At 40.0% G+C, this 12,500-nt stretch overlaps 1 protein-coding gene across 4 annotated transcripts in view; it reads right to left on the bottom strand.

Annotated features, from left to right (window-relative positions):
* The window catches only part of LOC123507264 (leukocyte tyrosine kinase receptor-like), a 161,711-nt gene that overhangs the window by 92,241 nt on the left and 56,970 nt on the right, over positions 1-12,500 (bottom strand). The gene's annotated exons all lie outside the window — the stretch shown is intronic.

The raw sequence follows: 12,500 nt of genomic DNA, 5'->3' as shown, positions 1-12,500 counted from the left end.
CACTTCAATAAATAGGTAGATAGAAAGGTATTTTTTTTACCACAAACCTGATGGAATATATAAGATGCATATATACATTAATAAATGGTTTAATTACATACATAAATTCGGTTACAAATGCTACCTTAAAATGAAACATAAAACTAGATAAACTGAAGAAGAAGAAGAAGAAGAAGAAGAAGAAGAAGAAGAAGAAGAAGAAGAAGAAGAAGAAGAAGAAGAAGAAGAAGAAGAAGAAGAAGAAGAAGAAGAAGAAGAAGAAGAAGAAGAAGAAGAAGAAGAAGAAGAAGAAGAAGAAGAAGAAGAAGAAGAAGAAGAAGAAGAAGAAGAAGAAGAAGAAGAGAAGAACAAGAACAAAGAAGAAGAAGAAGAAGAAGAAAAAGAAAAAAGAGTAAAAAACACTTGAAAATAATGACCAATTTGTCTACAGAAAAAAAAGTAAACATAAGAAAAACGAAATGAAGAAAATAAAAAAAAAGAAAATGTCGAAAAGAATGAATATAAAATAACGAAACTACCCAAGAGAACCAACCAAGCGCGACCAACCCCATCTCAGGTAGGTTGTCCCTCGAGCAGCCCAGTCAATACCAGCGTGACTGAGGCCAGCCCGTGAACACACACTCGTAATTCCTAACTTCATTTATCCTACCTTAGCCTCTCATATCCTAATCTGACTTAACCTAAACTAACCTATCCTATTCTTCCCTACCCTAATCTAACCTCCTTTAATTAACTCTGACCTTACACAACCAATTTTAACATGTCCTAACCTAACGGCTTCAGGTTTCCATATGCACCAACCAAGGGCAAACAAGTCCATTTCAGGTAACTCGTCCCTAGAGCAGCCCAGTCAATGCTAGCGTAACTCAGGCCACCCCAGGTAAGCCCCGCCAAGGTCTGGTTCCCACGGCTTCAGGTTTTCATATGCAAATCACAGGGAAGCGCTTGGAAGCATTTTGAAGAGGATGTAAAACACTTCAGTGGAGCTCTTACTGACTGAAGACTCAACCTACCTCTCTCTCTCTCTCTCTCTCTCTCTCTCTCTCTCTCTCTCTCTCTCTCTCTCTCTCTCTCTCTCTCTCTCTCTCTCTCTCTCTCTCTCTCTCTCTCTCTCTCTCTCTCTCTCTCTCTCTCTTGATGCATTAAATTAGAGCGAGTTTCATCAAATATCTTCCGTGAGTTTGTTACATTTTACAGGTTAAAGACAACATAATTAGTGTTCTCTCTCTCTCTCTCTCTCTCTCTCTCTCTCTCTCTCTCTCTCTCTCTCTCTAAATCAAATCAAACGGACATAAGACACCAAAAAAACAAAAAGAACAGAGAAAAAGTTTGTAAAAAAGAGGAAAAGAAAAGAAAAGAGAAAAGAAAACGAAAAGAATCAGGAACGTGGAAGAAAAGAAAAGAAAAGGCTTGAAAATGTGAAATGAACGAGACTCGGGATAAAAGGGAAACTTTGCGGAGGGAAACTGGTAGAAAATGAGAAGGAAAGAAGAAAAAAAAATCAGCAAGGGGTAACGAGACAGAAGAGCAGAGATTGGAGAGAAGAAAGAGGAAAAAGAAAGGAAGAGAGGAGTCGAAAAATTGTGGCAATAGAAGAGGAGGAGGAGGAGGAGGAGGAGGAGGAGGAGGAGGAGGAGGAGGAGGAGGAGGAGGAGGAGGAGGAGGAGGAGGAGGAGAAAGAGGAGGAGGAGGAGGAGGAAGAAGAAGAGGAGGAGGAGGAGGACAGATGAGAAAGTGTGATGAAAGCAAACAAAAACCCCGTTATGTATGAGAGAGAGAGAGAGAGAGAGAGAGAGAGAGAGAGAGAGAGAGAGAGAGAGAGAGAGAGAGAGAGAGAGAGAGAGAGAGAGAGAGAGAGAGAGAGAGAGAGAGAGAGAGAGACAGAGAGACACAGACAGAAACAGAGAGACAAAGAACATTACACACAGACAACAAAACCTTTAGAAATCTACACACATTTTTCCACAGTGAAATTTCTCGACAAAAAAACAAAATACACCCATTACAACAAAAGACCCATATGAAGAAAAGCTTAGTTCGTTTGTTTCCAGCATTCTCACACCTGGACAATAGAAGAGTTTAAGATTCCAGGACGATAAAAACACTGGAAGAGGGACCTGAATTTCATAGCGAGGAGAACGAGAGAGAAAAAAATTAGAGAAGAAAGATAAGGAGGAATATAAAGTAACTACTGCTTCTCCTTAGAGTTAATTGAAGATAGAGTTGATGTTCATGATTTAACGTGAAAAATGTTGATGGGAAGATCGAGTTCAAAGAAGAAAGACTAATATGTAAACACTGTCTTGTACTAGAGGGCGCCAGCTGGAGGAGGCGTCAAAGAGAGGAATGAGAGAGAAAAAAATGAAGAAAAAAGACTAGGAAGAATATAAAATGACTATTGCCGTAGAGTTTACTGAAAATAGAGTTAAAAGATAAACAAATATGTAAACACTATCTTGCACTAGAAGACGCCAGCTGGAGGAGGAGTCAAAGATAGGAACGAGAGAAAAAAAATGAAGAAAGATAAGGAAGAATATAAATTGAATTCTGTACTTCATTGTCTTAGGGATTTACTGAAGATATAGTAAAAGTGAAAAAGACTACACTAAAAGACACCAAGGAGAGGAACGAGAAAAAAAAAGAAAGAAAAAAGAGAAGGAAGAATATGAAATAACCACTGTATTGCTTTAGAGTTTACTGAAGATAGAGTTAAAGGAAGAAATACTAATATGTAAACACTACCTTGTACTAGAGGACGCCAGCTGGAGGAACAGTCAAAGAGAGAAACGAGAAAATAAAAAGTGAACAAAAGAAGAGAAGGAAGAATATAAAATTACTATTGCCTTAGAGTTTACTGAAGATAGAGTAAAAGAAGAAAGACTAAACACTATCTTGTACCACACTAGAGGGCACCAGCTCAAGGAATAATCAAGGAGAGGAAAGAGAAGAAAATGAGGAAGAAAGATAAGGAAAATTATAAGCTATCTACTGCTTTGTCTTAGAGTTTACTGAAGATATAGTAAAAGAAGAAAGACCAACATATAAACACTATCTTGAACGACACTAAAGAAGAAATAAAGGGAGCAAATTACTAAAGGAGAGGAAAGGGAGGAGGAGGAGGAGGAGGAGGAGGAGGAGGAGGAGGAGGAGGATTATGTGGTGAGTGTAGTGAGTGCACCAGGTAGAGGAATAATTTAAGGTAATCAATGCATACCAGGAAAGGCAGAGAGGAGGAGGAAGAGGAGGGGGAGGAAGAGGAAGAGGACAAAGCGTTAAAGGAGATAAACGGATGAACACGTCGCTGGTTTAGTTATAATGTGCTACAAATCGCCGCTGAGTGACAGGTTGGTTAAAGTGTTCCGGTAACGAAGCCAAGGAATACACGAGCACACTTAGGTTAGTTGTACGTGTCCCAGTGTTCTAGGCAATAAAGACGAGGGTTGCAATATGAGTGTTCCAATGACGAAAGGAATATAGATGAAGGTTGATGTGTTATAAGTGTTCCAGTGTTCTAGGTATGGAAAATAGACGAGGCTTGTGTGTTATGACTTAAGAGTGTTCCAGTGTTCTAGGTAATAAAGACCAGGGTTATAATATAAATGTTCTAGTGACGAAGGCAAGAAAAATAAAGACGAAGTTTGTGTGTTATAAGTACTCCAGTAACGAAAGAAAGGAATATAGACGAGGGTTAATATGTTATGAGAGTTCCAGTGTTCTAGACAATAAAGACCAGGATTGTAATATAGATGTACCAATGACGAAGGCAAGAAAAATAAAGACGAGGTTTGGTATAAGTACTCCAATAACGAAAGCAAGAAAAACAGACAAGGGTTGATGTTTTATGAGGGTTCCAGTGTCTCAGGCAAGGACTATAGACCATGGTTGTAATATGAGTGTTCTAGTAGCGAAGGCGAGAAACATGCGCCACAGTTAGTATTTCATGAGTGCTCCAGTGTTCTAGGCAAGGAATATACACTAGAGTTGATATGTTGTGAGTGTTCAGTGTTTCTAGGCAAGGAATATACACTACAAGCAAGGATTATACACTAGGGTTAGTATTTAATAGATGTTCCAGTGTTCCAGTAAAGATGGCAATGATTATACATTAGTGTTTAATATATTGTGAGTGTTCCAGTAATGAAGGCAAAGACAAAACACTACGGTTGGTAGATTAAGAGTTTTGTCTGTCTCTCTCTGTGTGTGTGTGTGTGTGTGTGTGTGTGTGTGTGTGTGTGTGTGTGTGTAGGTGGGTATTAATGGTAAATGGTTTATTAGTGTTGCAGCCGCGAGGGTAAAAGAAATACACGTTATCATTAAAAGGGTATTAGTGGTTACAGGGAGTAGTAGTGGTGGTGGTGGTGGTAGTGGTGGTGGTGGTGGTGGTGGTGGAGGAAGTTACAGTGATAAGTTGAAAGTGGTTTACAGAGAATGGATGAATTGAAACTGATTATATGACTGGTGGTGGTGGTGGTGGTGGTGGTGGTGGTGGTGGTGGTGGTGGTGGTAGTAGTAGTGGTGGTGATGGTAATGTCTCTCTCTCTCTCTCTCTCTCTCTCTCTCTCTCTCTCTCTCTCTCTCTCTCTCTCTCGTTTTGGTAGCAATGGTAGTATTTGATTCTGTCTCTCTGGTCTTGTCTCTCTGTTTTTCTGTCTCTCTCTCTCTCTCTCTCTCTCTCTCTCTCTCTCTCTCTCTCTCTCTCTCTCTCTCTCTCTCTCTCTCTCTCTCTCTCTCTCTCTCTCTCTCTGTGCCCCTCAAACATCCAGGCAAAGGTGAGGCGAGATACTGCCGCCTTCATGTCCTTTTTAGTGGTGATCGCCTTGAGAGGGATGGCGGGGGCAGTGGCCAGACTCAAGACTCATCCCTCACATCAAAGAAACGACCGCTGCTGGAGATGCGGAGACCTTAAGGACGCCCGAATCAGTTCCATAAATAGGCAACAGGTATAAAACTCGCCAAAGGGAAGGAAAAGGAAGCTGTGATGAAAGTATTGAGTTGAACATAAAGTGAAGAGAGAGAGAGAGAGAGAGAGAGAGAGAGAGAGAGAGAGAGAGAGAGAGAGAGAGAGAGAGAGAGAGAGAGAGAGAGAGAGAGAGAGAGAGAGAGAGAGAGAGAGAGAGAGAGAGAGAGAGGGGGGGGGAGTAAAGATCGTGTGATACTACCCACAGATTTCTATCTTATACCTGAGGCTGTTTCAAAAGAGGGATTACCAAGATACACGTGGAGAGAAACCTGGAATGGGATGATTTTATACTTCTTTCCTTACCTCCCTCACACACACACACACACACACACACACACACACACACACACACACACACACACACACACACACACACACACACACACACACACACACACGTACAGACAGTTTCAAAAGAGAGATTACCAAAGAAGGAGTGAATTCTGGATATCTGATTGAAATGATTATATACTCGTTTCCTTACCTCTCCCCAGACACACACACACACACACACACACACACACACACACACACACACACACACACACACACACATACAGACTCGAACAATTTCAACACAGAGATTACGAAGATACAGAAGGAGTGGAAACTGAACTGATTGAAATGATACTCGTCTCGTCAGCTCCCCCAGACACACGGACAGACACACACACACACACACGCGTACAAGAAAAAAAAATCACGTGTGAGTGCGTGTGAGTGCGTGTGAGCGAGTGTGAGTGCGTGTAACAGGGTAACGAAAGATAAAAGAAAGTCACAGTGAAAGAGTTAATGCTAATCTGGGTGGAGTAAACAGACAACCACTGAACTAAAAGCAACTGATGTGTGTGTGTGTGTGTGTGTGTGTGTGTGTGTGTGTGTGTGTGTGTGTGTGTGTGTGTGTGTGTGTGTGTGTGTGTGTGTGTGTGTGTGTGTGTGTGAATAACCTTTGAATCACTCCCCACTAAGACTCCAAGACAAAATTTTCCACTTAACCTCCCCAATGCTCAGCTGGGTGACGTAAAAAGACAACCATTGAACTAAAAGCAACAGATGAGTATGTGTGTGTGACTGACTGCGCGTGTATGCATGTATGTGTGTGTGTATGTGAGTGTGTGCGTGTTTCTGTGTTATTATCTATTAGCAATGTGAAACCATGAACCACGTGTACTTTTGCCAACATAAAATTGCCTATGTGATGTGATTTAGTGGCCAATAAACATCTACCTACCTATCTATCTATCCGTGTGTGAATAACCTTGAATCCCTCCCCACTAAGACTCCCAGCCAGCATTTACCACTTAGCCTCCCGGGAACTAATAACGCTAAGCTGAATTCACGCAACCAATCCTTAATTAATTTACTACGAAGTTAGCGATGATCTTTTGACTTCACCTGTTGATTTCTCCCAGCTTTCTCATTACTGTTAGTGATTCAGAGTCTAATATAAACCTTTTTGTTCATTTAATTTACAGCTTCATCTGTGTAAATATTAATATGAGTGTTATTAACCCAGAGAGAGAGAGAGAGAGAGAGAGAGAGAGAGAGAGAGAGAGAGAGAGAGAGAGAGAGAGAGAGAGAGAGTCGGCAAACAACGCCTCCTACAGACTTAATTAATACGGAAAAAAAATCTGTATTAAAAAGAATAGATTCTTTTTAATTATTTGCAAAAGAAAAAATGAATGAAAATTGAATCTCACTTTGACGAACTCTGAGGAAGGAATGTGTTTTTTCTTCCTTCCTTCTTTCCTTCCTTCCTTCACTCCTTCCTTCCTTCCTTCCTTCCTTCTTTCTTCTCTCCCCTTTTTACTTTCTTCCATCCTTTCTTCCTTCCCTCCTTCCTTCCTTTACTCCTTCCTTTCCTTCCTCCTTCCTTCCTCCCTGCCTTCCTTCCTTCATTCATTCCTTTCTCCCTTCCTTTCCTCCTTCCTTCCTCTCTTCTTCCCTCCCTTCCCTCCTTCCCTCCCTTCCTTCCTTCCTTCCTTCCTTCCTTCCTTCCTGCTTACCATTAACCACGAATAGGAGAGAGAAAGAGAGAGAGAGAGAGAGAGAGAGAGAGAGAGAGAGAGAGAGAGAGAGAGAGAGAGAGAGAGTAAAGGTAAAAGAAGGCATTAGGAAAACATCGCCACACCCTTTACAGAAATTAAACTTGTCGAAAAGGAAAAGAAGAGGAAAAGAAAACGGAAAAAGAAAAGAAAAAGAGAGAAAATTTTAAGTAATATTAGTTTTTTTTTTGCTTCGAAAGACTCAAATAACGTGAATAGAACCTTTTTTTTTTAATTCTGTAAGAGCGAATCAATCAGAGAGAGAGAGAGAGAGAGAGAGAGAGAGAGAGAGAGAGAGAGAGAGATTATAACTTTGTGTCAACGATTTATTATTGCCCAGAAAGCAGCGGATTTTTTTTTTTTTCATCAGCGAGTTAGCGCATTTTATTCTGTTTCAAGCGGTATGATTGTTCTCCCTGTTGTTGTTGTTGTTGTTGTTGTTGTTGTTGTTGTTGTTGTTGTTGTTGTTGTTGTTGTTGTTGATGTTGTTGATGTTGTTGTTGTCAGGGTTTTTCTTCAGTGTCTTGCAAACATTACATTTTTTTCATCTTTTTTCGTTTTCATTCCTTGTTACAATAATGTGTATGTGTCAAGGTCTCTCTCTCTCTCTCTCTCTCTCTCTCTCTCTCTGGGAGTGGCGAGGGCGGGGTCAGACACGCGCCTTTAACGCATCTCACCTCCACCTTCCCTCACACCTGCCGACCCGCGCCGCTGCTCACGTGCTACCTCACCTGTACACACACACACACACACACACACACACACACACACTGACACATACGTACACATGACTTGTTGTATGTTAATGAGATACAAATACACACACACACACATACACACACACACACACACACACACACACACACACACACACACACACACACACACACACACACACACACACACACACACACACGTACACACGAGTTTACTACTAATCCACACACATCCAGAGGCACGTGTGACATTTACGCACACACGCACGCATGCACTGTGAGGGCGATGTGTTGGGCTCTGTATGACTTCTGTTGCTTAGATAGAAGGATGGATGGACAGATAAATAGATAGATAGATAGATAATTAGATAGATGGATAGATAGATAGATAGATAGATAGATAGATAGATGGATAAATAGATAGATAGATGAATAGATACGTATAAAGATAAATGGGCAGATAGATTGGTAAGAAGATTGATAGATAGACAGATAGATAGATAGATAGATAGATAGATTGATAGCTAGACAGATAAATAGATAGAGAGATAGAGAAATAAATAAACTGAGAGATAGATACGTAAAAAGGTAAATAGACAGATGGCTAGGTAGGCTGATAGATAGACAGATAGATAGGTATATAAGTAGATAGATATACTGACAGATAGACAGGTACATACATACATACATACATACGTCGATGAATAGGTAGGGAGATACGAAGTTCATTGCCTACATCTCACCTTGCACGTTGGTCACATATTGAAAAGCATAAACTGTGAGCACTGACACAGCCTGACACAACAACAGAAGAGTAAAGCCATGGTGACAAATCTCCAACACTCGTCTTGCATTGATCACTATAGAGAAAAGCATTAAGTCTCTCATAAAAAGGAGAAAAATGGTGAAGTGGAGGAGTATTGATCCAAATGACAACAACAACATTATCATCGCCACCACTACCACCACCACCAACAAAAAAAAAATAAATAAATAAATAAATAAAATCGAAAAATAAAATTAATAACAGCAGCTACAACAATAGAAACACCACCACCACCACCACTACCACCACCACTAACAACAACAACAACAACAACACCACCACCACCAACAACAACAACAACAAAAAAAGATTAATAACAGCAACTACAACACCACCACCACCACCACCACCACCACCACAAACAACAACAACAACAACAACTGAATCCATACAGCGACTCCCAAAGGATCATACAACCACACAAACACAAATAAACACAAATGAAAGAATATAAACAATAATAATGCAAAAAACACACACAAGGAAAAAGAGATTCACGAACTAAAATTGGATTAAAAATACCACCACAGTTTCCTGACCGCCCACACTTCCCCGCCCACACACACACACACACACACACACACACCTACACACACCAAACGAGCGAGCGTGGGTGGATGTATCACTGTATATCTAAATCCCTTGCCAGCCACACAGTCACACTCTTCCTACTCTGTTTGTTCAGTAATTTCTTTCCCTTATGCCTTGCCTCTCTTATTCTTTTTCTTCTATTTTCTTCTACTTGTTTTTTTTCCTTCATTCAGTCATTTTTTATCACTTTCTGTTAAAATTTTTCCTTTCTTCTTTTTCTTTCTTATTTTCTTTATGTTTTTCTTTCTTCGGTCATTTTTATCATTTTATATTTAAATTTTTCCTCTTTCTTCTTTGTCTTCTTTCTCCTTTTATCCATTTTTCTTTATTCATTCATTTTTATCACGTATCGTCCTTCAGATCTTTCCTCTTCTTCTCTACTTCTTTCTTCATTTCTCTCTGTTTTTCTTCACTTAAACACTTACATCAATATACTGTCTAATTTTTCTCTTCTTTCCTTGTTTTCTTCCTCAATTTATCAGTTTCATTCATTCCCTTTTATCACGTACGTCCTTCAGATTCTTCCTTCTCTTCTATTTCTGTCCTTTTTTTTTCCATCTCTCTTCTTCATTCAAATATTTCCACTCCAAATTTTTCCTCCTCTTTCTTCTTTATTCTTGCCTCATTTTATTTGTCTACCTTCATTCAATCACTTTTATGCTGTCCTTCAAATCTTTCCTTCTTCTCTATTTCTTTCCCACTTTATCTCTCTTTCCCTTCATTCAAATATTTTCACTCTCCATCAATTTTTTTCCTCCTCCTTCTTCCTTTTTTTTCGTCTCATTTTCCTTCATTCAACCATTATTTTCACTCTTTTAAATATTTCCTTCTCCTTTTTTGCTACTGTCTCATTTTATCTCTTTTCCTTCATTCAATCATTATTTTCATTTTCCTTCATTTTTTTCCTTCTTTATTCCTGTCCCATTTTTGTCTCTCTTTTCCTTCATTCAAATATATTCACTCTCCTTCAAATTTTCCTCCTCCTTCTCTATTCCTGTCTCATTTTATCCCTCTCTTCCTTCATTCAAATATTCTCTCTCCTTCCCTTTTTTCCTCCTCCTCCTTCCTCGCTTCTGTCTCCTTTTATATCTCTCTCTTCCCTTATTCAAATATATTCACTCTCCATTTTTTCCCTCCTCTTTCTTCCTTGCTACTGTCTCAATCACCGTCACTCCCCCTCCAATATGAGTAAGCCAAGTAAGTCGCAGCTCAGAGACGATAAGTAGCGATTACACAGTTTGCCCCCAATACAATGTGACCTTTTCCTCTCACTCCAGTCCACAGCGCACCCACTCAGCCGCTCCATACACACTTCAGGGCAGATTGACGGATAAGAGAAGCGAAGAGGACTGATAGGAGGAGAAAACGTGACGCTAATAGAAATGGGATTGAAGGGAATAAAACTAAGTGATAAGGTGAGAGGTTGAGATAAAGAGCTTAGACTTTGCTTTTCATTGCCAGTTCTCTTTCTCTCTTGTTGTTTTGAAAGTCGACAAGAGGTTTTATTTATTTATTTTTTTTACTTATTTTTTTTCTTTTTGTTTTCGTTTCGAGGGTAATTTTGTAAGGGGTTTTCTGTCCACTAACTCCATATTTGAGTGTTTTCCTTGTATTTTCTTGATTTATTTTCTTTCTTGTGCTTTGATTTTGTTATGTAGGGATGTCATGAATTTGTGGCTTTCTTTATATCACTACTACTACTACTACTACTACTACTACTACTACTACTTCTACTATTACTCTACTACTACTGCTATTACTATTACTACTACTACTGCTACTACTGTTACTACTACTACTACTACTACTACTACTACTACTACTACTACTACTACTACTACTACTACTACTACTACTACTACTACTACTACTACTACTACTACTACTACTATTACTACTACTACTACTACTACCACAGCACCACCACCACAACCACCACATCCTATCAGAAAGCCAGACAATACTGACCTTGTGGTAACAATATTTGCCTCACCTCCTCCTCCTCCTCCTCCTTCTCCTTTTCCAGCGTCTCCCTGCCTCTTCTAATCCCTTCTTTCCTCCCTCCCACACCGTCGACTTTCCTGCCACTCTCTCTTCCAACTTTTCCTTCCTATCCCTTCAGCCTCCCAGGAAAGCCTCACTTTCTCTCTCTCTCTCTCTCTCTCTCTCTCTCTCTCTCTCTCTCTCTCTCTCTCTCTCTCTCTCTCTCTCTCTCTCTGGAAGGATGGATGTTTGAGTATATTGTAGTCTGTCTTGAGGATCAGCTGACTTCACCACCACCACCACCACCATCACCACCACCAGCACCACCAGCGCTACCCGACACCTGACTACATTGCAAGCATCTGTAAGTCTCCTTTTTCTGGCACCACTTGTAGTCTGTGGCTTTACTCACTGGTGCCATACTAATCCCTGCTGCTGGTGTGTGTGTGTCCTGTCTGTTCGCTCCCGTGCTAATCTCCACCTCTCTCTCTACCCCTCCTCTCTGTTTCTCTCTTTCTCTCTCTCCCGCCGGCCTTTGATGTGTTCCGGGTCTCGTCTCTCGCGGGACCATTGCTTCCTCCTCTGTGACTGTTCTGTATTTTAAAACACTTTGTTCTCTCACCATCACTACTTTCCAAAGGGTCTAGTTGAAGATGTTCATGTTTTTAACCCCTTGAGTACCGTGACGCGTTTTCATATTCACTCTGCTCTTGTCTCAGCTCTCTTACTTATTCTCTTCAGTGGTATGACGCGTTTTCATATTCATTCTGCTTACTATTTGGTGATTCTATACAGCTTCATAAACTTATGTGGGGGATTAAAGTAGTGAAGACTCTGGCCATTAAGCTTCTGACCTCCATAGACCCTTTCTAATGTCCAAAATCGTACACAAATCTCAAGGTAAAAATGTGTCCCAGTATTGAAGAGGTTAAGGGTATTTCTATGGTTCCGGTAGTGGACTGGTAAGATTTATAGATTGTTATAAGGAAAATCTATCTTGATAACCTTGTTAGTCATCTCAGTGGCCTTGGAAAACTGTCGTGGTGAGAGAGTAAGGCTTTTTTTTTAATACGGGCGTCTGTCTGTCGTTGTATCGTAACCTTTCCAATTTTTACCTTGAGATTTGTGTATAATTAGACCATTTTATTGTCATTAGCAAGGGTCTATGGATGTCAGAAGATTAATGGCCAGAGTCTTCACCATTTTAAACCCGCCACATAAGTTTCTGAAGCTGTACAAAATCACTAAATAGTAAGCAGAATGAATATTGAAACGCATCATGGCACTGAAGGGGTTTAAATAAAAATAGGGACAGTTTTTATGATATGATTGGAAAAAAAAAGCAAAAGAATGGACGAATAAATGAAGAAAGGAAAGAA

This window comes from Portunus trituberculatus, chromosome 21 (genome assembly GCF_017591435.1).
Source record: "Portunus trituberculatus isolate SZX2019 chromosome 21, ASM1759143v1, whole genome shotgun sequence".
Lineage (NCBI taxonomy): Eukaryota > Metazoa > Arthropoda > Malacostraca > Decapoda > Portunidae > Portunus > Portunus trituberculatus.
The sequence above is the reverse complement of the archived record's forward strand: the minus strand, read 5'-3'. Positions and strand labels throughout refer to the sequence as shown.